This window comes from Pinus tabuliformis, chromosome 4_2 (genome assembly GCF_031772625.1).
Source record: "Pinus tabuliformis cultivar Carrire ecotype Pingquan chromosome 4_2, CPIR1, whole genome shotgun sequence".
NCBI lineage: Eukaryota > Viridiplantae > Streptophyta > Pinopsida > Pinales > Pinaceae > Pinus > Pinus tabuliformis.
In genome coordinates, this window is record NC_142304.1 from 440995073 (window position 1) to 441017200 (window position 22128).

Genomic DNA, 22128 nt, shown 5'->3' on the forward strand with positions numbered 1-22128 from the left:
CCTTGCTGACCTGTCAATATCCTTTTACTGTGCTTTTTTACTTTTACTGTACATTTTATATTTTTACTATGTATGTCTACACCAAATCATTTAGTTTTTCCCATGTCTCAGCATCTGGATATTAAGCATTATTTTGTATATCTCATCTGCCTCTGTATATTTGGCAAAAGTAGGCTTATTGATAAAAAGGTGTTTTACCTCATGCTGGAGGTAAAACAAATTTTCAAAATCTGATACAATACTTTTCTAGTTGGTATGCCTTTCATGGATGAAGTGTTCACCTGATCTTTGGCCACTTCACTGATATTTTTATTATAATATTCTTGTGTCATTAGCTTATCATTTATAACCAAGGGATTTGGTAAGCCCTTTTGCCTCAAAACTTCAAACTTAACCATGAATCTGTCAATGAACAGTTGCTTGGTTTGGCACTTATCCTCCAAGTTTAAAATCAAATTCCTCTTGGTGAGGACTCTTTTAACTTCCAAAATTGTACCTGTTCTATCAGGTATCTCTAATTCCTGTAGCTCATACTTGTTCTTGGAGTTGAGGAAGTGAATGATCCTTGCAGCTTCGTCTGGCATGTCTCCAAGTTCTTCTTTAACCCTCTTAATGGCTTTTGTAGCCTGCTTTATCAAATCAATTTGTTGAAAAATAACCTAGATGGATGGCCAAATATCATTGGCAGAGTCAATGATATTGGCCCACAGTTTCTCCTTAGCTTGACTTAGAGGTTCACTCAGTGTTAGTTCCTTCTCCAGGCTTTTGATTCTTTCAGTCACCCTTGTAGACTTCTGTTGTTCTTCTTTATGCATTATTTGGGCCAGTTTGTAATCTGTTTCCAGGCTGGTTACTTTCTCCTTAAGCCTGTTCATCTCAGTGGTCTGAATGGACATTTCTTCCATTGCTTTGACTAGCTTGTTGGCTTCATCACCTGTAGACCTTGTTGTTGTTGATCTTGACGCTGATGTTGTTGGTGTAGATGATGGTAGTGTTGTGGCCATTGGAGCTGTGGGAGCCAAGGATGCTGCCAGAGTAGAAGGTACAAAAGTGGTAACTGTTGGGATGACAGTTGTAGGAGCATCATCAAGACTAGCTTGTTTGAGCTGAATCAAGCTATCCAATTCTTTCTCCATCTCCTTTAACTGATCATTCAATTGCAACACTAGGTCCATCATCTCTTCATGATTGGTCTGAATCTCCAGGACCTCCTTTGTCTATGGATGTTCTAAATGAGGCAGCTTCAACTGTTTCTTGAGGGCTGTTATGTCTTCATTCTTCTTTTTGATCACTTTTTCTGTAGCCTTAATGTCACTTGGGTCATGGCCCAGTTGAATGACCAAGTCCTCCAATGACTTTATCCTGTTATCCTTGGCCTATGAGGAGGGCTTCTCCAATTTGTACTACACTGTCACATCGTCCAATGAATCCTGCAACTTGTGGGCAGCCATGGCCTTTCCTGTAAGGGTGGAGTAAATCATTTCTCTAGCCTGCTTGTGGAACTCTATCTGATCAATGGGATGAACATCCCTAGCCATCACCTCAAAATTAGTCTTATTATAGTCAACAGAGGACTTTGGTTGCTGTACAGTGGGCTGCAAATTTGAAACCTGCATCTTTCCTGCTTTGATGTCAAAGGCTAACATTAATCTTCTTTGGTTAGGTGGTGTATGTTTGAAGTATTGGGCATATGTCTCTACCTTCAACTTATCATTCCTCATCTTGATTTATTTGAACCTGTCTTTGATATCATTTTCCCTGCCAGCTGGCCTGACAAAGGAATAAACCTCAACACTTTGTTGTCTCTCTATCATTTGGGTGTTGGAGGTTGATGGCTACTGTGTTTCACCTGATGCAACCGTGTCTTTACTTCTCTGCCCCATTGTTTCAATGTTAGTTATTTCCACTCATTCAATCTTCTCCTCCTGTTCAGACACATGATTCAACTTGGGCCTTTTGCTGAGCTCAAATAGCTCATTTGTAGTCTCCATGGCAGAGCTGGATGCCTCTTCCCTGTTCCTCTTTGGATCCTTCTCCTCATTGGCTGGGGTCTAAAGGAAAAGAGGAATGTTCATTGGCTCCCCTATTTCTTGGGACCTGCAGGAAAGAGTTATGGTCAAATTGTTTTTCAAGATCAATCAATGTGTTTTCAACATCCACAACTGTGCTATCCATATCAATCAATGCGTTTTCCACCCACTCAGATTGATTAGCAAATTGTTCAATGTCAAGTCTTGGGTGGTGGATGTATGGTCCCAACTTGAACTTGAGTCTTAGCTTGTTTATGACCCCATGAGGGTCATACTGCCACATGAAGCTGTTTCTGAATTTCATCTATTGTAGTATCTTGTCAACTTCTGGTCAAGCCTCTCTATTGTCGCAAATGAATGGGCCCAATTGGTTTTTCATCTTGAACTGGGTTTTCTTCCTAGCATATAGGAAGTGGACCTCATCAAAGTTGATGATTTTTCTGAAGTACTCAAGTGCAAATATCCTCATAGGGAGGAATTTGGGCAACTTATAGGGGTTTAGTTGGTAGCCATAAACTCTGATCTCAGTGTGGTTTTGGTACAAGTACCAGTTTCCCACCTTGCGTTTCTTAGCCAATTGCAGCACTCTCTTGATTTCTTGGCTAATCCCAGGTTGAGTGTTACCAATCAGCATGTTCATGACTGGGTATACAAATGAGTCTATGAAGTCTTTGTAGGTAAATGCTGTGGAAAATTTCTGGACCAAGGGTGTCCAATAGACCACTGATCTCTCCTTTCCCTTGGTATCCAACTTGTGGATGCTTACAGGGAACTTATCTGTTTGGTAATACAAAAAAATGTGAAACAACACTGAAGAGTATTTGAAAACTCTTTCAGTGGCCAATCTGGTGAATTGTTCACGCATTATGTTTGCAATAAATTGAGCATAATTGTACATGATAGCAGGAGGATTTCCTAGGGTAAAAATAGACAAAAAGGCCAGGATGACCTCATCCACATGCTCATCTGTAGTGTATCCTAGGATGCATGAGAGCATGGTGATTATGTGTCTGCCAATTTATGAAAAAATGGTGGCAACATAGGGTGTAGTATCTGTAGGAGTATGGCGATCTTTAATGATAAAATTCTAGAAGATTTGCCTCATCTTAACCAGGTCTAATGTGATGTACAGGTCCAACAAGTATCCAATGGATAGATGGGTCTGATTAGGGCTAGGCTAGATTTGTAGCATTTGGTTGATGGACTCTGGTGTAATGGTGAATAACAACTGTTGGTTTGGGGCAAAAATAGCCCTTTGTCTAGGGATATAATAAGCATGACAAAATGGTACAATATCATGGAATGGGTGAACTTATGGGAATTTGTATTTGGGTAAATTGGATTCCCAAAGGTGGATGTCATCTGCATGGTTTAGAAACCTGTCCTTACTCCAACACTGGAGCTTCAAAAGGTGGCCTGGAGTAGCAGTGTCTCTAATTTGGAAATCCTTGTCTGCTAGTGCCAAATGGTCTATGTCTAGGTGAGGGGTTAACACAGGTTTGACGTCCAGAGAAGTCTAGGTAGCCATTTTTATGGGGAAAAGTGTGAATTAGGCTTATACAGGCTATAGAAGTGAAACTTTGAAAACTATGGTGGAGTAAAAGGGTAATTTGCAGTTCGCAGAATAGGGGTTTGGGTATTTGGGTGGAAATACTCTCAAACTTAGGGAAAATTAATTAAATTAAATTAATTAATGTTTTAATTGACTATATGTTTTCAAATTTGAGAGGGTCGTTCTAGTTTGTTCTCAAAATACTTGGAAATTAGTGGTTCAGGCTGGAAACTGGTTTCAATGTTGACTGTAGGGGGTACGGTTGCTCTAGTTGTGCACTGGATTCTTGAATTGGGCATCCAGAGCATGTTCGGGAGGTAATTAGTGGTCAAATTTGGTTGCAGGGGCTCAGGGTGGCACTGGAAGGCTTAGGCAGCATTCACAGTGCAAATGAGCGAAAAGATTCAAAATCGGCGTCTTCGGCCTTTTAACCAACTACAGTTAGAATTTTGCGCAGAATTTCATAAATGAACAGTGAGTGGTTTCGGCTTTTAGCAAGGAGGGGGTTTTGGGGGCCATCACACTGCTTTTGGTAGTGGGGCGGTATTTCCCCGAGAGAATTTGATTTTTCCAGGAGCTGCCACGTTACCGAAAAGGACTCAAGCAAAACTATGAATCTCGCGTGCTCTCGGGTTGGTAAAGATCGGAAAGGGAATCAACACAATATGGATGTCGTCAGATCTGGGAGTGAAAGATCTAATGGCTATCGCGTGGTAAAACTGCACGAAGGGAATAAGGTTGGAGATTTGCGGGGCCCGGGGGATTAATTATAACTAAATGTAATTAATTAATGAACAAAATGGGGATTAAAATATAATGAGCGAGTTTATGGAGTGGGATCAGGGTTAAATGCGGTAGGGTTTTCTTAACAACACCAAGGGTGGTGGGTTAAAAGGGTTTTGGGAAAAATGCGAATTGGAGGAATTAATTAAATAATCTGGGGGGGCAGCTGGGGGGGGGAATAAAACTTAGGATAAAGGGGTTTATGGGTTTTTAGCGAAATTAATAAGGGGGGAGGTGATTTTTTCAATGGGGAGTGGGTTTCACACTAGGGAAAAGGGGTTTTGGGTGGGGGAATGACCTTTGGAGGGTAATTTGCTAGGGAAATGTGTGAAACCCAGGGGTAAGGGTCAAAATGAAGGGAAAAGGGTATATTCATAAGAAATGATGGGATAATGGGGAAATTAATAAGTATGTAGTGGCAGATGAAATGAAATGAGGGGAAGTTAATTAAATCAGCTTGTGAACATATTTTCACTTTCATAACTGCTCCTGCAAACTGAAACATAGGATTAAGCATGATAAATGTGCATATGATTTAACAACCTTGTACTTTTGCAACCTTTCTTCTATCTACCCTATACTTAGCCTAACATTTTTTCTTCACTTTACTGGGTGCATTTAAGCTAGCAGACCCTTTCTTTCCTTTTTCTTTTGAAAAGAAAACTATCTAATTCTAACCTTATATATTCCAATGGCTCAGATTAAGTTGTTGAGCACATTTTATTTCTCCACCTAACTACTAATCTGCCACGATTAAACAATTTGGCTAGGTGCTTATTCTCTAACTATAAACATGAAATTTAAAGCACGAACTAGTCAAGATTAAGCTATGTGACTATCATGGGTTGTGGTATTTATGATAAGTTGCACACAACCATTATTTTTCATACTAAAGTAAAAAGTAGTGGCACTTGGACTTACACACTTTCATGATCTATTTTTGTTTGGGGTTCATATTTTTTCACTTTTTTGATATTTTCTTATTCTTTTTGTCCTTTGATATTTATTTTAGGATGTACCCTCTTTACCATTTTTTATCTAGTTTTTTAATATGGAAAACATTTTGCAGAAAGCAAAAGTATGTACGATATGACAAGGCTAACCATAGCAAATTCAAAATTATGAATCTTATTATTATAGAACCCTAACAGTGGCTCCAGATGGGGATGGCATTTCCTGGTGAAATGTCAAGAACTTTAAGATCAATAGCCTTTGAATTGTGACTGCAGTTACCTTATAAAATGTCCTTCTGTGATTCTGCTTTATTTATACTTATGATGGTGAAACCTTCAAAGCTTAGGGCCTTCTCTTTGGGCTTCAACTTCAAAATATTACCATCCAATCCAATCTAAACTTAGCAATGTTATATACAATTATCAAAGTAAAGTGAACTATTGTTAATTAGTAGATATGTAATGCTTCAACATTATACCATTGACAGGTCCTCCTAGTAGATCTGATCCATCTATCTCTCTCAAGAAAAATGCATTGTTACCCCTGTAACCATAAATGACATAAGGCCCTTGCCATAAGAAGTCAAATTTGCCATGTTTTCCTTTGTCTTCTCTTCTTGAATCCCACCTAAGAAATTTATCACCTATGTAAAAATCATCAGCTTTGGTCTTTTATCAAAAATCTTTTTGATTTTGTCCTAGATTACTTGTGATTTTACATAAACTTCCTCTCTGGTTTGCTGCAAGTGTATGGTCTGATTTATTCATCTCTGGATATCATTTGGTTCTACCTGCAACTCCTGTATGATCTTCATCACTGGTACTACTAAAGTCGATGGAAAAACAACACCCATCCCATATACCAACTGATAAGGAGATGTACCAATTGACTTCTTAGTAGTTAGTCTATCTGCCCATAAGGCATTGACCAACTTTTTGTTCCATGTATTTTTGTTGTCTTATAGTAATTTTGTTAATGATATTGACCAGGATTTTGTTATAGGATTCTGCAAGTCCATTAGCTTGAGGGTAATAGGTAGTGGAATGGCCAAGGGTGATGTGATATTTGTTGCAAAAGTCTACTATTCTCTTGGATTTGAAAGAAGCTACATTATTAGTAATGAGATTTTGGGGGAATCTAAATATTGACAGGATATTGTTTTCTAGGAATGAGATAATGACAGAGTCTGTGGCTTGTCTAGAAGGGATTGCTTCTATTCATTTGGTGAAGTAATCAGTGGCTGTCAAAATCCATTTACGCTGAGTTGAGGAGGCTGGGTGTATTTCTCCAATGAAGTCTAAACCCCATTGTTGAAATGGAATTTCTGTGGATATTGGTTTGAGAGGCGAGGGTGAAAGCTTTCTCTTTCCCTCAAATATCTGGCATTTATGACAGGAGGTCACATGTTTCTTAACATCTGCAAAAAGAGTGGGCAGTAGAAACCAGATCTCAGAATTTTGTCAGTAATAGTTTTCCAATACAAGTGTCCTCCATAATCCCCTGCATGAAATTCCTGCATAATTTTATCAGCTTCATCTTTCAGTAAACAATTCAAAAGAATACCACTATTGTCTTTCCAAAACAAAGCATTATCTATGATACAATATTTCAATGAATTCATTTTAAAAAACGTAGCTTTAGTTCTTGTTAAACCAAGAGGAGCTTGTAAGTTTAGTAATACAAATATGATATCTGCATACCAAGGTGAATTTATAAAATGTTCACTGATCTGTGGAGTCGCCATCTCTTTCTGCTCATCAACGACACCAATGAAATTAATATCTAGGGTCTGACAGTTCGATTCAGCCATGATTTTGGCTAAACCTTGGCCTTTGATAAGTTTAGTAGGCTTTATTTCTATGTCATATTCCAAAATAGTGGCAATCCATTTGCCTCTTTTCCCTTCATGCCCATTTTGTGTCAAAATTTCCTTAACTACTGAATTTGGAAAATAAGCAATAATGTGAGAATACAAAATATAGAGTCTGAAATCTTTGATAGCCTTTACTAAAGCTAATCCTTGTTTTTCCATAATGTTGTACTTGAGTGTGGCATCTCTTAAGGATTTACTGAAAATTGCAATTGGTTGTTTATATCCTTGGTCATTCTTTTGCAACAAGACTGCTGCAATAATGTGTTCTGAAGCAAAAGAAAAAATTATAAAATCTTTCTGAAAATCAGGACTTATAAGGACTAGAGTTTTGGTTAGGGCTTCCTTGATGGATTCAAAGAACTGTTTGGCCTCCACTGTCCATTTAAGTGCTGAGTCCTTTCTTAACATGTTATTTAGTTCTCTAATTAATTCTGCTAAATTTGAAATGAATCTCCCAAGAAAATTTATCTTGCCTAAAAATGACAGTAACTCTTTAATGTTTCTAGGATGGGTGATGGTCAAAATGGCCTCTATTCTAGCAGGATCTATTCTAATTCCATATTTGGATATTATATATCCCAACAACTTTCCTTCTTCTAGACCAAAGAGTGTCTTTTTGGGATTTAAAGAAATCCCAAATTTTCTGCATTTGATGAAAACTCTTCTCAGGTGATCTAGGTGTTCATTATCAGATTTAGAAAATACTATGATGTCATCTTGGTCAAACAACTAATAAAATTTCTGAATATAGCGCAATTCTCGAACTCTTGTTAGAAGCCATTGCTCAGATATTTGAGAAATGGTTGTTAACTTTGATTCACAACTTGTTCTTCTTCAGCTTAATGGGAAATATTCCGCCAGAAACCCTCAGTTATTGAGAATGTATTTGCGTATTTGTCTCTTGGAAAGAAATTTTGATTATATTACATATCATCACATTCCTAGGCATATGAATACATTAATAGATGCATTGGATAATTATTTTTTAGATAGACATTTATGCAATATGCATCTATATGTCAATAATGTTTGAGTGTAATACATCAAAATCCAAAATTATAATGTATGTATTCTAAGTAAATCCGTGGCTCGCAGGCCTCAAAACTGTAAATGCTAAACTATGGACTACTCTGCATGATTCTCGTGATATCATGTCACTGCTTGCATTACCTGAGTCGGTAATCGACAAATCCGATCCAACACTCCCACTACGTGCCATTGATATAGGCGAGGAATGTCCTTGATCTGTGCATACTCTAGAATCCCTCCCGTTAGGCCCTCTAGATTTCGGTCAATCTCCTCTTCATTGTCGACTCCTTCCTGGTAAGGAGTGACCTCGAATTGCCGAGCCACAAGTATAGCTATTGGGGAAATCCCTGTTGGTCTCTCTGGTCCAACATATGCAATTACAAAGTCAAGGTGTCATGAATACATATATGCAAAAAAAAATAAAAAAACAAAAACAAAATTGTTTTTCTCACCTCCATCATCAAAGTCTTCTTGCTCTGGGAGTGGTATGTCAGGATCACCATGGAAATCAGTCATGCTGTACGGCCAATCCTCCATGAAGATCAGCTGTTGTCTAAGCCACATAAAGAAGGTGGGCCTGTAAGACATATACTGTCCCCCTCCAAATCTGGGTACCTGATTGCTCCATCGAACCATCCATGGATCTCGTGGTACTGGGGTGTTTACCTCCGCCATCTGGTAGTAGAATAGTGGGATTCATTCTAGGAAGAAAGTTACTAGAACGTAGCCATATCCAAATTGCCTCATGTTCCCTGCTTTGCATTTGGATAGTTTTCGTTTCATGTTTACCTTCATTGCTTCCGCCCAGTTGAAGGCAGTGGGAACCATGTAGTCCACAACGTATTGGAAGCATGATTTGTTGGACTCTTGTAGTGCTTAAGCCCCAGCTACTCAGTTGATGGTCAAGAGTGTTACCATCAATATAATATCGTTTATGCTCATGATATCGATCTTGCCGCTTGTAGGTTTCAGAGCTCTCTGGCAATGTTGGGTAAGCAACATGTTTACACTCACCCCAATAGGTTTACCTCCATATAGTTAGACTAGTTCCCCTCTGCGAGATAGTCTAGAAATGAAGTAAATGTCTGAAGTCTCCAACTCTGGCTCTTGATCATGGATCACAAATACCTCCCGTCTAGTATCCCATAGACTGATTAGGTATTGCAGTAGCTCAGGTTGAGCCTGTAGGCCTGGTGTCAGAAAGAACTTGAGGAGCCCACAGTTCCTCAATGCATCTAGGTAGTTTGGATCCTCCAAGTCCATTTGTTCTATTCTTTCGTGTTCGTGTTCTTTCCACTCAATCACATTTTCTCACCTTGATTTGCTTGCACACACCCCACATTTAACTTAACATCAGTTTTTGAAAGGGAAATTTCTAGTTTAAAGAATTAACTTTCAGTAAAAATTGAAAAATTCGACTCTTTGCGTCGGCGTGACTGTTTTAAAAATAGCAGTATCGACGACATGAGACCCAGTGTTAAATCTGACGATCGGCGCGGTCCCGTGCCCGGATCCCGCGTCGATTGTCAATGATTATTTTTTGCAAAAAGTCCATCAAATCCCCTAAAAAGATAGTTAAATGCTCAAAAAACAGGCATCAATCCAAAGAGTGGGGCCACAACTCTTACCTGCAACAAACGGTTCAACGATCGACTTCCTGGATCCGCAGCAATCCGCTCCTGAAGATTTAGGCACAAGTGGGTAAAAATTGCTCCAAATAAGGTAAATGAGGTAAATGGTCAAAATGTTTTACTTTTTCCTTTTTTATAAGCTTTTCACTACATTTTTAGTGTTTTAAAAAGTATTTTTTGACATTTTTCCTTATAAATGGGTAATGCATTTGCTTCTTGTGCAGAAACAGGTGATGGTTTGCTGGTGTTGATGTAAAACTAGAGTCATATTTAAGCTCTTTTCTCGACTCTTAAAAAATTGAAATGAAAAGATTTCCAAGTATGTTTGCCTTTTTGACTCGTTAAAGTGAATAAAAACGAGGAGTCTGCTTTAAGCTCTTTTCCGACTCTCAAAACACGAAAATATTGTCGAACTATTTTCGTTTTTACCTCATAAATGGTTTTGAAATGTCATTTACCTAGTAGATGTTTACCCCTTTTCCGGTTGGGATAAACTATTTACGAAAAAGGTACTCCTTGGTTGACATGGTCAAAAGGTTCTCTTGAGTATTATTTTCTACCCTTTCGAGCTCAAGAGACAACTTTATGAAACGGGACCTTTTGGAGTTCTCTTTTCTGTGTCTTTTTCAAAATCTCTAAACATGAAAAAGATACCAAATTTTTCCTTTGTCAGACTCGTTAAAAGATTAAACAACATAGGACTTGTCATTATGATGAGATTGAGCTTCTCCTTCCTAGGGCTCGTTAATCTTAATAGGTCATATCTATCCAAAGGATGGACTTATATTACAAGCATATGCTATCCCCTTCAAGCTTGTGATAAAAAATAATTGGGGTACCTGCTCGAAATGGTGGGGGAAAATGGAAATTTTTTACGAGTTGTGTCGGCAGCTTGTCACTCTTTAACTTGACACTCCTTTTCTTTATGTCAGGTTGGGATATCCTCACTTCATCATTGACCTTCCTGGGTTTGGGCCATCCATTTTTTCCTTTCCATTTGATCTCTGCCATGTCACCATGACCTCCGATCCTATGGATCCAAAAATCTGCCAAACTCTGGAGTCATGTCGCCGATATGTTCAAGAGTTAATCCTTCTACAGTTTACACTCATTCCTGATTCTCTGTATCATCCATAATCATTGCATACCCTAGTCTCACGTCGATGATGAGGGATACATCATGGCCCTCTTTCGACAAGGTCACTTCCTGTCGACGTCAGCTCATTATTTGGGAAGTTGGCTGAGAGACTTCCTTCCAGTAACTTAGAGCTTGCATGCCCTAATGGCAAGTTCTTCGCACTTGATGACAAGTAATCATCATTGGATTTAGATTGATTGACTCTACAGATGGTCGAATTTAGTTGCTTTCACACTCTGTGAATTTTGCTGCTGGTACCTGTTGTTCCTCTGAGATGATAATGGTCAATTGATCAAGCCAAAACATCTAAGATATTTGTTTTAGGGGTTTAGGTTTTGGTTTTTATGGAGGACCAATACATATAAAAAACTATAAGAATGATGTATTAACTCTTTTAGATTGTACTAACAGATAATCAAAGGGCTGCTATTTGACTTCACACAATGATTTGAATTTATAAGGTGTTTAGAAATAATAGTAAGGAGGTATGATTAATTTAGATTTCAGACAGAAAGATAAATTAATGTAAGTGGGAAAACCTTTGTCCAATGTTCAAAAGTTAAACAAACTATGCTTAAGATCACATAAGATGCTGACAATTTTATGATTTAGAGGGAGCCTTTTAGATAGACAGTCCAATATCTCAGTCTCTTTATGATAATAACTTCAGAAAGGAATTTTAAGAATAATTGTAACACATTTATTCTCACCTGATATCTCTATAAAACTTAAAAATATGTAGAATAAACATAATGAATGAAACACTTGAAAAATTTACATAAGAAAACGAAACTATATGAGACCAAATTTAGATTCCTTTACTTTATTATCAGTGATCTAGAAACAACTTGTACATCGATAATTTACAAAATTGCTTATGGAAAGGTACCACATTTAATAACCCATAGAAGAGAGTTATTTATACAATTTCTAAACAAAATATCCTAAACTGATTACAAGATAGCTTGAAAGAATATAGCAAAAGAAAAACTACTGTATGATGTGTCCCTATTAGATAGGAAGTTGTTGATGATTGTTCCTTCAAAATCTGTTGTTGCTGTCTTCTTGTTGGAATGAAAAGTTAATCAATTGTTTCACACAATTGATCCCACCTTTTCTCACTAGATATCTCAAGATTTACTGTCCTTCTAAGTATCTCATCAACTTCGGTATATCTCTCAAAATTGGGTTTGGTGAGAAAAATATGACCAATTTCATATTTAATGGATAGGTCTAAGCTTAAAGCCTCCAAAAACTCCTTGCCAGTAATTTGACTTTTTATCCCTTCAAATTGACCGCTGTCTGCTGCAATGGTATAAATCCTTTCACAATAATCTTCCAATTTTACTAGCTGATCATTTGATGATACTATCTCTGGTAAATGTTTCTTATGCGATACACTGAATTTAGAATGAAACCTCCTGACTGTAGTGTTCAAAGCATCACACTTTGTTGTTAGCTGAGTTAACAGATTCTTCTTCACTAGGACTTTCTTAATTTCCAAAATAGTAGTTGTCTTATTTGGAATGTTCATCTCTTGTAACTGCTGCCTAGTCTTAGAATTCAGTACTCTGATCATTCTTGATGCTTCTTTGGGTTTTGTATCCAATGCTGCCTTATGGGTCTCTATCTATGCTCTGCATTTAACAATTAGTTCTTGCTGCTTAAAAATGATTTGTATGGATGGCCATACTTATGTTATAGAGTGGCTAATATCTAACCAGATATCTTCTTTGGCTTGGGCCAAAGTGTTTGCCATTAGAGTCTTGCTTTCTAACTGTTTAACCTTGAGATCTAACCTATGTGACTTTTGCATTTCTTCTACATACAAGGTATTATTTTTCACCTTTTATGACTTGAGGGCTTGGAACTTCTGGAGTAGCTTATAATTTTGTTGTTTCTGTGCTTGTAGCTCTTGTGATAACCTTGTTGTTTCACTTGTTGCTGAAGACGAAGAAATGTCAGTAGGAGATGAGCTTAAATTTGCACCTACATTGGAATTGTTGTTATTGAGGCCACAACAAGATGTGTTGTCTCTTTTTCCTTGAGCAGTTGTTCTATCTGCTCCTCCATTTTCTTGATTTGTATGTTTTGCTCAATAATGAGCTTTAACATCTCCTCCATGTGTTGTTCATTTTCAGCCATTTCTTTGGTCCGTGGATCCTCAGTTGAAGGCAACTTCAACTGTTTATTCAAGGTTGTAATCTCAACATTATTCTTTTGCAATATTTCTTCAATTTCTTTACAGTCCTGGGGATCATATCCAATCTTGATAATGATATCTTCTAAAGATTTTAATTTGTTATCTTTAGACAAGAATGACAACTTTTCAATCTTAAGTTGTGATTGTACATTGGACCAAGTAGTTCTGAGTTTGGAAAGAGACATCACAGTTGTAGTCATTGTTGAAAATAACATCTCACCTGATTGCCTATGCAAATCAATTTGATCAATGGGATGTATGTAGTTCACATCAAATGAGAAGATGGTCTTCTTGCAGTCTGCTGTGGATTTAGGAAATGGAATCTGAGCCTGCAAAAATTCCATTTGCATCCTTCCTCTTTCAATGTCGAAGGCAGAGTGAAGTCTATACTAAGAAGTAGATGTCTATTTGATTTAAGACTTTCATTCTTTTGCTTGATTTCCAAAAATGTTGAGAAGATATTAGTATCTCCTGTTGAGTTGGTCTCAGTTTATTGGATAATCTACACATGTTCAATTGAAGAAGGAGTTGAAGAAGTAGAGGGAGGCTTGGGATCAGTGGTCCCTGCTGATGAAACATCTTCCAATTCTCCAATATCAATTATCTTTGGTGGCTTGCTTCCTGATGACATTGACAACCTAGTTTTCAACTTCTTTTGTAAGATATATTACTCTTTACCTGGTTCTGTAGCTATCTGAGTTTCCTCTCTGGGTCTTTTATGCTGAGTACTTTGTGTAGCTAGAGTCTTTGTTTGAGGAGTTGATATAACCTGTTCATAAGCTTCTGTGAGAGTACCTTCAAACCATTGCTCCCGGTTCACGAACTTCTCCAATTCTGGCCTAGGAGTATGGTTGTAAGGTGTTGCCTTCAAGTGCACTCTGAGAGCTGAAATAATCCCAAAAGGATCATAAGACCAAGTGAATATTGGCTGGAGGTTCATGTTCTTTAGCAATATGTCTGCTTCTGTACCTGTAGACCTAGTGTTATAGATGAAACTCTCTACTTTGGCTTGGAGTTTAAACTGTGATTTCTTCTTGCCTGAGACAAAATGGACTTCATCCATATTTATCATTTGCCTAATGTATTCTAGTGAGAATATTCGCATTGGCACATACTTAGGTAGTTTGTATGGAGCCAACTCACTGCCATAGATCCTAATATCAGTGTAATTCTGGTATAGGTACTAGTCACCAGTCTTGGTTTGTTCTGATAGGTGCAATGTCCTTTTAATTTCTTCTCCAATTCTAGGCTTTGCCTAGCTATTGAGTAATTGGAGAACTAGATGTATGAAGGAATCAATGAACTGGGAGAATGTAAAATTTAATGATCCTGCTCTTACTAGCTCTATCTAGTGAATCACTAATTGATTCACTCCCTACTCATCTTGTCTGTTCAGCTAAATAGGCAATAGATCTCCCTTTTGAAACAAAAATAGATGAATTGTAACTGAAATATAACTGAATACTCCTTGTGTGGTCAAATTCATAAACTATTCATGTATATTATCATCCACAAAGTGGCTATAATTATACATGAAGGCAAGTTGATATTCTTTGCTAAATATGGAAAAGAATCCAAGGATGGATTCATAAACAGCTTGGTCATTTTCATAAACTAGGAGGTATGATAACAAAGAGATAATGTGTCTAGTAGCTTAACGGAACATGAAATATGAATATGGAGGATTTCTCTTACGTAATCCAACATCTTCTGGTAGGAACAGTTCAAATATAAGAGCTCTCTGTGGGAAGGTGAGTTTATTGTAGAGGTCCATGAGAGCTATAGGTGAGAAATGGCTAAGGGAATCAGATGGAGGTATCATTAGCATCTGGTTTATGCTTTAAGCGGTGATGGTAATTAGGAATTTTCCATCCTAAGTCATTGTTGTTCTTTGCACAGGGTCATACCTGGCTTGACACCAAGAGATTAGCTCAAGGAATTGATGGGTCTTAGGAAAAGAAAATAATCGCAGAAGAGTCTCCCAGAAGCAAGTGAAATCCTCCTTATCGGTATATTTCAGTTTTAACCATGAATGTATTTTAGAGAAATCAAATTCACATTCACAGTGATTGATCTTGAAAAGGGAGTCTACAAGTGGCATATGATCCAGATCAAGGGGGACTGTGGAGGGATTCCCTTCTGTGGTAGTATCTTTGCTTTAGGAGCCATCACTACTGCAAGGGACATTCAGAAGCTGCTTTTAACTTAAAATTGATGACAATGGTGAAAATACACAGAGCGACAAATGGTGCTTTTGGTTTATGGATGGAAGAGAACAGTTGCAAACATTGGAGCCATGAAGGAATTATAGGTTCAATTGGGCTCAAGTGACTGTTTAGATCTAGCCGTAGGCATTCAATTTGCAAGGGAATTGCAAATTAATGCTTAATGAATGTTCAAACGGATAATCAGGCACAACAACGACTTTGGAGCATATGGGCAACGGTATTATAACGTGGCAGGCGGTGAATGGATAAGTGAAAATGGATGGATGATGTGGAGGTTCATTATTGGACAGAGGATAATGGATTCACAAGGTGCGGGAGAAGTCAATAGTCGAATGGAAGAAAAACCGGAAGCAGATTTTGGGGGGGGGGGGTATAATGGTTTGTGGTTTTGGGCCTTGGGGGTTCGAAACATTTTGGAGGCTCAACATTGCAAAAAACGACAACCATGAAAACTGATTTTTGGACCCCCCACTCGCGTTAATGAGAAATGAGAAAGGGGGGGCCGAAAGGCTTCCTCCGTTGTTGATCAGGGCAGAGTGAAGGATCTTCGTTGAAAATTACGTGTTGGTTATCGACGCTAGATGTGTTGTTTTGATGTTTCCGCCAATACGACAAAAGTGTCATTTGTCACTTATTTTATAAAGTCATCAAACTTTATTACAACAATTAAATCATAATTAAAGAACTTAAGCATGATTAATCAAAAGGACATTTTTCAAAGGTGCATTTGAGCTAGCAACCTTAATTTATTTTCTAAAGAAAATATTTTTCTTTTGTTGCTTATCTATCATTTTCATTTTGCATTTCTTTTTTAGAGCAACTACCCTATCATTTTATTTGATATGGACTTGCAATAATAATTACTCCTAACATTTTTATTTTCCATCTTGTTTTTTGGTCCATATCCTAACTTATCACTTTTTGTATGGTATTTTGATTTTTTATCTAAAGCTAAGTTATAAAAAACAAGAATGTTACACCAATATCTTTAAAGCCATTGTCATTATTGGTGGTTTCTCTCGTGCTTGTTAATGGTTCACATCATTGACCGGTAATCAAGTGATTTTCTAGCATGTTTGACTTTGACACATTTATTCACATATTGGAATTTGTACTTTGATGGAGTCGTGTTAAAGCGCAAGACCCTGGACTCAGATTACAAAAGTCCAGGTTACAGGACGATGTGACATGATCATGCTTACATACATGTCTCTTTCAGATGGATGGCTACGACCATACCATGAGTCTATTATATATGATCCTTCTCATTATTGGATGGTTGCGACCATACCTTGGGTTAGATATGATCCTTCTTGTTGTATGGCTGCACCCTACCTTGGATCCATTTACATGATCTTTTTTAGAATCGCTGTATCCATACCATGATTCATGTATTAGAGATTTCAGTGATGTATATGTATCTATGCTTGCTTGCAAGTTTTCCGATGATAGTTTCCGGTTCCATGCATCTACTCGTAAAGCATTTCACCCCTCACTCTTGTTCGGCCTTCACGCTTTAGGGGGCATCTGTTACACAACATTTTGTCACTATCCCTGTACTCCCTGTTCCTCAATCCTAGAGGACCTCTGCAGTGACCCTCATGTGTTTCCCTATCATGAAGAACATGTCTTTACATTGCCCTTCATCTGCAGAACATTTCCCTATTACATCATTTCCAAAGAATATTCCTTCAAACTCAGTTTTCAAGGCCGACACTATCACTCAGTTTTTTCCCCGTGCCAATTTGCAGAGTCTAACACTAAGCCTAGTGCCGAACGACGCTGGTCATCCATCCATGACCCACGCCTACCCTCTTTTGGAAATATTTTAAAAATGGAGTCGAAGCTTCCAGGTCTAGAAGCTTCATGAATGGAAGTCTGGTAAATGGTTAGTCAAGATAGAGCTGAGAGAGACTGTTTGGGCTCCTTTCCCCTATTAAAATGGAACAAACCAAAGGGATAAGGCCTCTCCCATAATAAGAGAATCCATGTCCCCTCTCTCAAGCTATATAAACTCCTCCTTTTCCAACCTCAGCTAGCTAATGAAAGGGCTGGAATAATCTGAAAAATCTTGATAACCAAAACAACTCTTGAGAGATTTAGCCTTCTAGTCTTGTGCTTGTAAAGGAAGAATAAGTTTGTAGTATGTTTGGTTTGGAGAAAAGAGGAAGAAGCCTTGAACTTCCATAATTTGAGGTGAATCATGAGATGTTAACAATGGTGCTGGAACCTGGACACGTCGAAGCAAACCTTCAATGCTAAGGCGAAGGTTGTACTTTCCTTTTTGTCATAATAATACAACTGATATTTTGTTTCCTATATCAATTGCATATGTTATTTGGTAGCTTAAGACTCCTTAGCATCTTAAGTAGGTTGAATATATTGTATGCTATCATGTGTGCTTTGGTTTCTTTTCTATTTGTTTCAGGTGCTTGATTGACATTAAGGAGCTGATTGCTAGAGCAAAGACATAAGGACTTCATCAAACAAGGATTAGTGATACAAGAGGTAGGATCTTATCCAATCTCAATTTAAGGGAACTTATGTCAGATTGTCTTGTTTGTGGCTAGACCCTCTCCATTGGGCTATGTTGGGCCGCTAATATGCCATTATTATTATCACTTTTTAACACCTATTTCATCCATTTCTACCCTTCTTTATCACATCATTTATCATGATTTATCATATAATTCCATTTTATAATTATTTATGCTCTTATGGATAAATATTATTTCTTCTCCCTTATTTTTAATAAATTGATGATTATTATGCATGATTTTACTAATGATGGTTTATTAATAAATTTGTTGAAACATCACTCACCATTTTAGCCTCCAAGATATTTTCCAGATTGTAGATTTGATCTCCAGCTCATCATTAAATATTCAAACTCAGAAATTCGCTGGAATAAGAAGTGACATTTTTGCATTGGACATTTCGGGCAAATGGAGAAGAATCTGGAAAATCTGAAACATGGGTTTTGTTCAGAACGAACCGAATTAGTTTTATTATCAAAATTTTTCCCAAATTCGGTCCGTATTAAGAGAAACAAAGGGTTCTCTAAAGACATTTTTCTCACATTCAGTGTTGTGGCTGTTTCCAAGTTATCTCAGTTGCAATACCAAATTTGACCTGTTCCTGTTGAATGCTTATGGAAAGATATTTTAGACATGATCTTGTTGATCAATTTGTTGTGAACAATCCAATTTTGTTATGGGAATCGTTTTGTAATCATCTCTGTTGTAACTTCTCCCTACTCTCTGTGTATTTAAATGAAAATAGAGATCAAAGAAGGGGATTCATGATGGATCATTAGAGATAGGATAGGATAGGAGGAGAGGGGATAATGGAGAGATTTTGATATATACATGTAATCACTATTGAATTACAATCAGACTATGTTATATTATTTTCATTCAATGAAAGAGTCTGTTGATTTCCCTTGACGCGTGCAGATCGAATCGAATGAGACGTGTTGATTAAGCCTGAGTGGTTTTTAATTCTCCGATTACTGTAAGTTATTTCCTCCCAGAAGTGGCAAGGGCCCGCCACAACTAGGAGATCTAGCTAGATTAGCACCAGCGCTGTAGATTTCCATTACCGGTTTCACTTCAATTCTGTCGATTCTGTAAGTTGTGAGTGTTAATTTCATTGTAGAGCGCGTGTTAATTTCATTACAAAGTGTTTAATTTCTAGCATAAGCGTAAGTTATTTTTACACAAGCAGGCGTGGATTAGAGCATTGATTTCATTTTCTTTCATATACAACATTGCAGAATAGGGCATACGTGAGAGTGTGGTTATTATATAATCAGCTGAAAGAGATTGGTTAATGCTACTGAACTCTCGGTTGACATCATTTCCATTTGAATTGCTTAATTGAGATTAAGTGTGATTTAAATAGAATAAGCTAGAAGAGATTGGTTAGTGCTACTATGCTCTCGGTTGATGCTATTTTCAATTGAATTTCTTGCTTTAGATTTGATTATGGTTTTTCTTGAGAATAAGTCATGCTTAGATGTATTATTTCCTTTAGAAGTTACAACTTGAGATTTATAAATGCATCTGTTTACTCTTATATCAAGTTTTATAGTTCAACTTAAAAAGCATTACTCTATGGATTTATAGCTTACACATATTATGTACACTCTTGAACAAAAGTACTTACCCAAGTTGATAGTTAATGTGAGGCAATTAAGAGCTTTAAAAGACACCTTTTAGCACCCAACATTTTGGCGCTGTTGTCAGGAAGAGTGTTTCCTTTTCACAGAGAGTGATGTATGTTTGATATTTGCTGCTAGGAAAGAATTAGGTATTAAAAACGAAAGGTAAGAACCTACGTAACGAGCAATTAAAGTGCTTGCTCCTCTGCCCGCTTTTCGCACAATTGCATAGAAGTTGAAGTAGGTGTTTGATGTTTGTCTAATGTGAAAGAATTGGGTATTAAAAATGGAAGGTAAGAACTTACGTAACGAGCAAGTAAAGTGCTTGCTCCTTCGCCCACTTTTCAACATAATTGCGTAGGAATTGAAGTAGAAATTAGAGGTAGAATTTTTGAAAAAAAATCTCATAATTCCACTCGAGTGGTGATGTAAGCACCACCCATTTCACCAACCAATTGACAGGAACATTTGAAGGAGGAGCCTCAAAGAAACACATGAAGAACATCTTCTATTATGGTAAGAAATGGCTCACACTTCTACTTTTGATTTCCCTATCAAAGATCTAGGAGGAGTGACACAAATGCACATAATTCCCCCATCTTCTCTACCAAATTGTTATGGTTTGACAAATGAAGATCCATATACATTCTTATTTGAGTTCGAAATAATTTGTAGATGATATGATTATTGTACTAATGTTCAAAGGTTGAAATTTTTTCCTCTTACTCTAAAAGGAGCAGCTCTCCGATAGTTCATGAGCCTAGGTGGGAATTGCATCCAAACATGGGAGGACATGAAGAACATATTATTGAAGAAGTACCAAGACTACCACAAATCCAGTGAAGATATTTTTGATATGATACAAGGGGAAGATGAAAGCTTGGAGGATTCTGTGGAGTTATTTCGATACAACCTTCACAAATCAAAGCATAAATATTTGGAAAAAGAGATCTTAAAAACACTCCTACTAAAAGGAATCAAAGATGAATTTTTAGAACTCTTAAATCTGACAGGAAAAGGTAATGTTTTTTAGTTGTCATATGATGATGTTTGTGAATTGTGCATAAGGTATTCAAGAGGAATCTCCAAGGTTGGTAAGAATTCTAGAGAATTTTGTTCTTTCTTTTCCAAATCTACTACAAGAATAGGAGACATAAGAGCTGAAATCAATGTTTTATTTGAAAATTTTAAAGTTGATTTTATTAGCTCTCTAAATTCAAAATTGGATGTTTTGTAGGTTCATAAAAATCAAGAAATGGAAGAAGTGTTTTCTTTCTCATTACCAAAAGGAGCACCCCATAGATAGTTTTTCTTCCTTATCTAGGATGGAAGTAGCATATCAAAGAGATGAGGAAGCTTCAACAAGGTCAAAACCATGGAAATAATGGCCTACAGATATGGTTCAAAACAATTCCTCTCCATATTCTTGCATAATCCATTATGGAAAACTCATGTGTTAGGGCAGCCATGTCAATCTCAATATAACCCCCACAAATCTTGTCTACAAGTTTGGCATGGTTCATCTTGTGATTGCATGATTACTCTCCCTCATCTTTTACCACAAACACATCTTCCATATTCTTCACCAGCTCTTCCACAACATCTTGCTTGCCTATCAAAATCATCCACTCAACCCAATCAACTACATCATCAAAATGCTCCATTCCCTACATAATTTCCTGCTCAACTCATTTCACACCCTCACCATAATAAACTAGTACAACATGCTTACAGTGTTGAACTGCAAACTTTACACACCCTTCCCACCCATTCTATCTCACATGCACCATTGGAAAAAACTTATAGTGAGATTCAGAATGTTTCAAATCCAAAAATTGTAGAGGTTATGGAAAAAAATGAGGTTTCTTTTAGTTTGCATCAACAAGCCGTTTTAAAAGCTCAAGAAATTCATGATATGATGGCTATGGGAAATCAATAAAGTAAAGGATATATTGAAGATTGGTTTCACTCCATCATTTGTTTGCAATATCACTCCATACTTCAACAATTTTTCACACCATCTTTTCAAGGGAAGTTGGCTTTTCATACCCTAACATTTATTAACATGCATTTTTCAAATTTGGGTATGTACATATTTGAAACCTTATTTCGAAAATGGTTCCACTGGAAGTACTCTTATACATAATCATATTCATTTTTCAAATCAGAGTAGGTTAGTGTAAAAAATAAAATAAATAAGGACATAAATAAATATATTTTGTTTTTATGTAAAAATAATTGTTTTTGCTGCAACACGCTATGGAAATCAACATAGGTGATAAATGTTTTAATTCGTTTATTTATGTAGATGAATTATAATGGAAATAAAATTTCTACAAACACTCATATTCATTTTTATCATCGATTTGGAAAAAATCCTTGAATATCATATTTTTTGGCTTGTGGGCTTGATAAAATTTCTGAAAACATAGCCGGGACAGTCATGTTTTGAAGGACCAAAAGGGAATATTTTAAAAACCTGTTTCTATCCCAAGTATCCCTTGATGTCTACTTTTGAACCCAATTTTAATCACTCAATTTAGAT

At 37.0% G+C, this 22128-nt stretch overlaps 1 pseudogene; it reads right to left on the bottom strand.

The window, feature by feature from the left end:
* Nucleotides 1-13860: 13860 nt before the first annotated feature.
* The window catches only part of LOC149169853 (beta-1,6-galactosyltransferase GALT29A-like), a 30981-nt pseudogene continuing 22713 nt past the window's right edge, over nt 13861-22128 (bottom strand).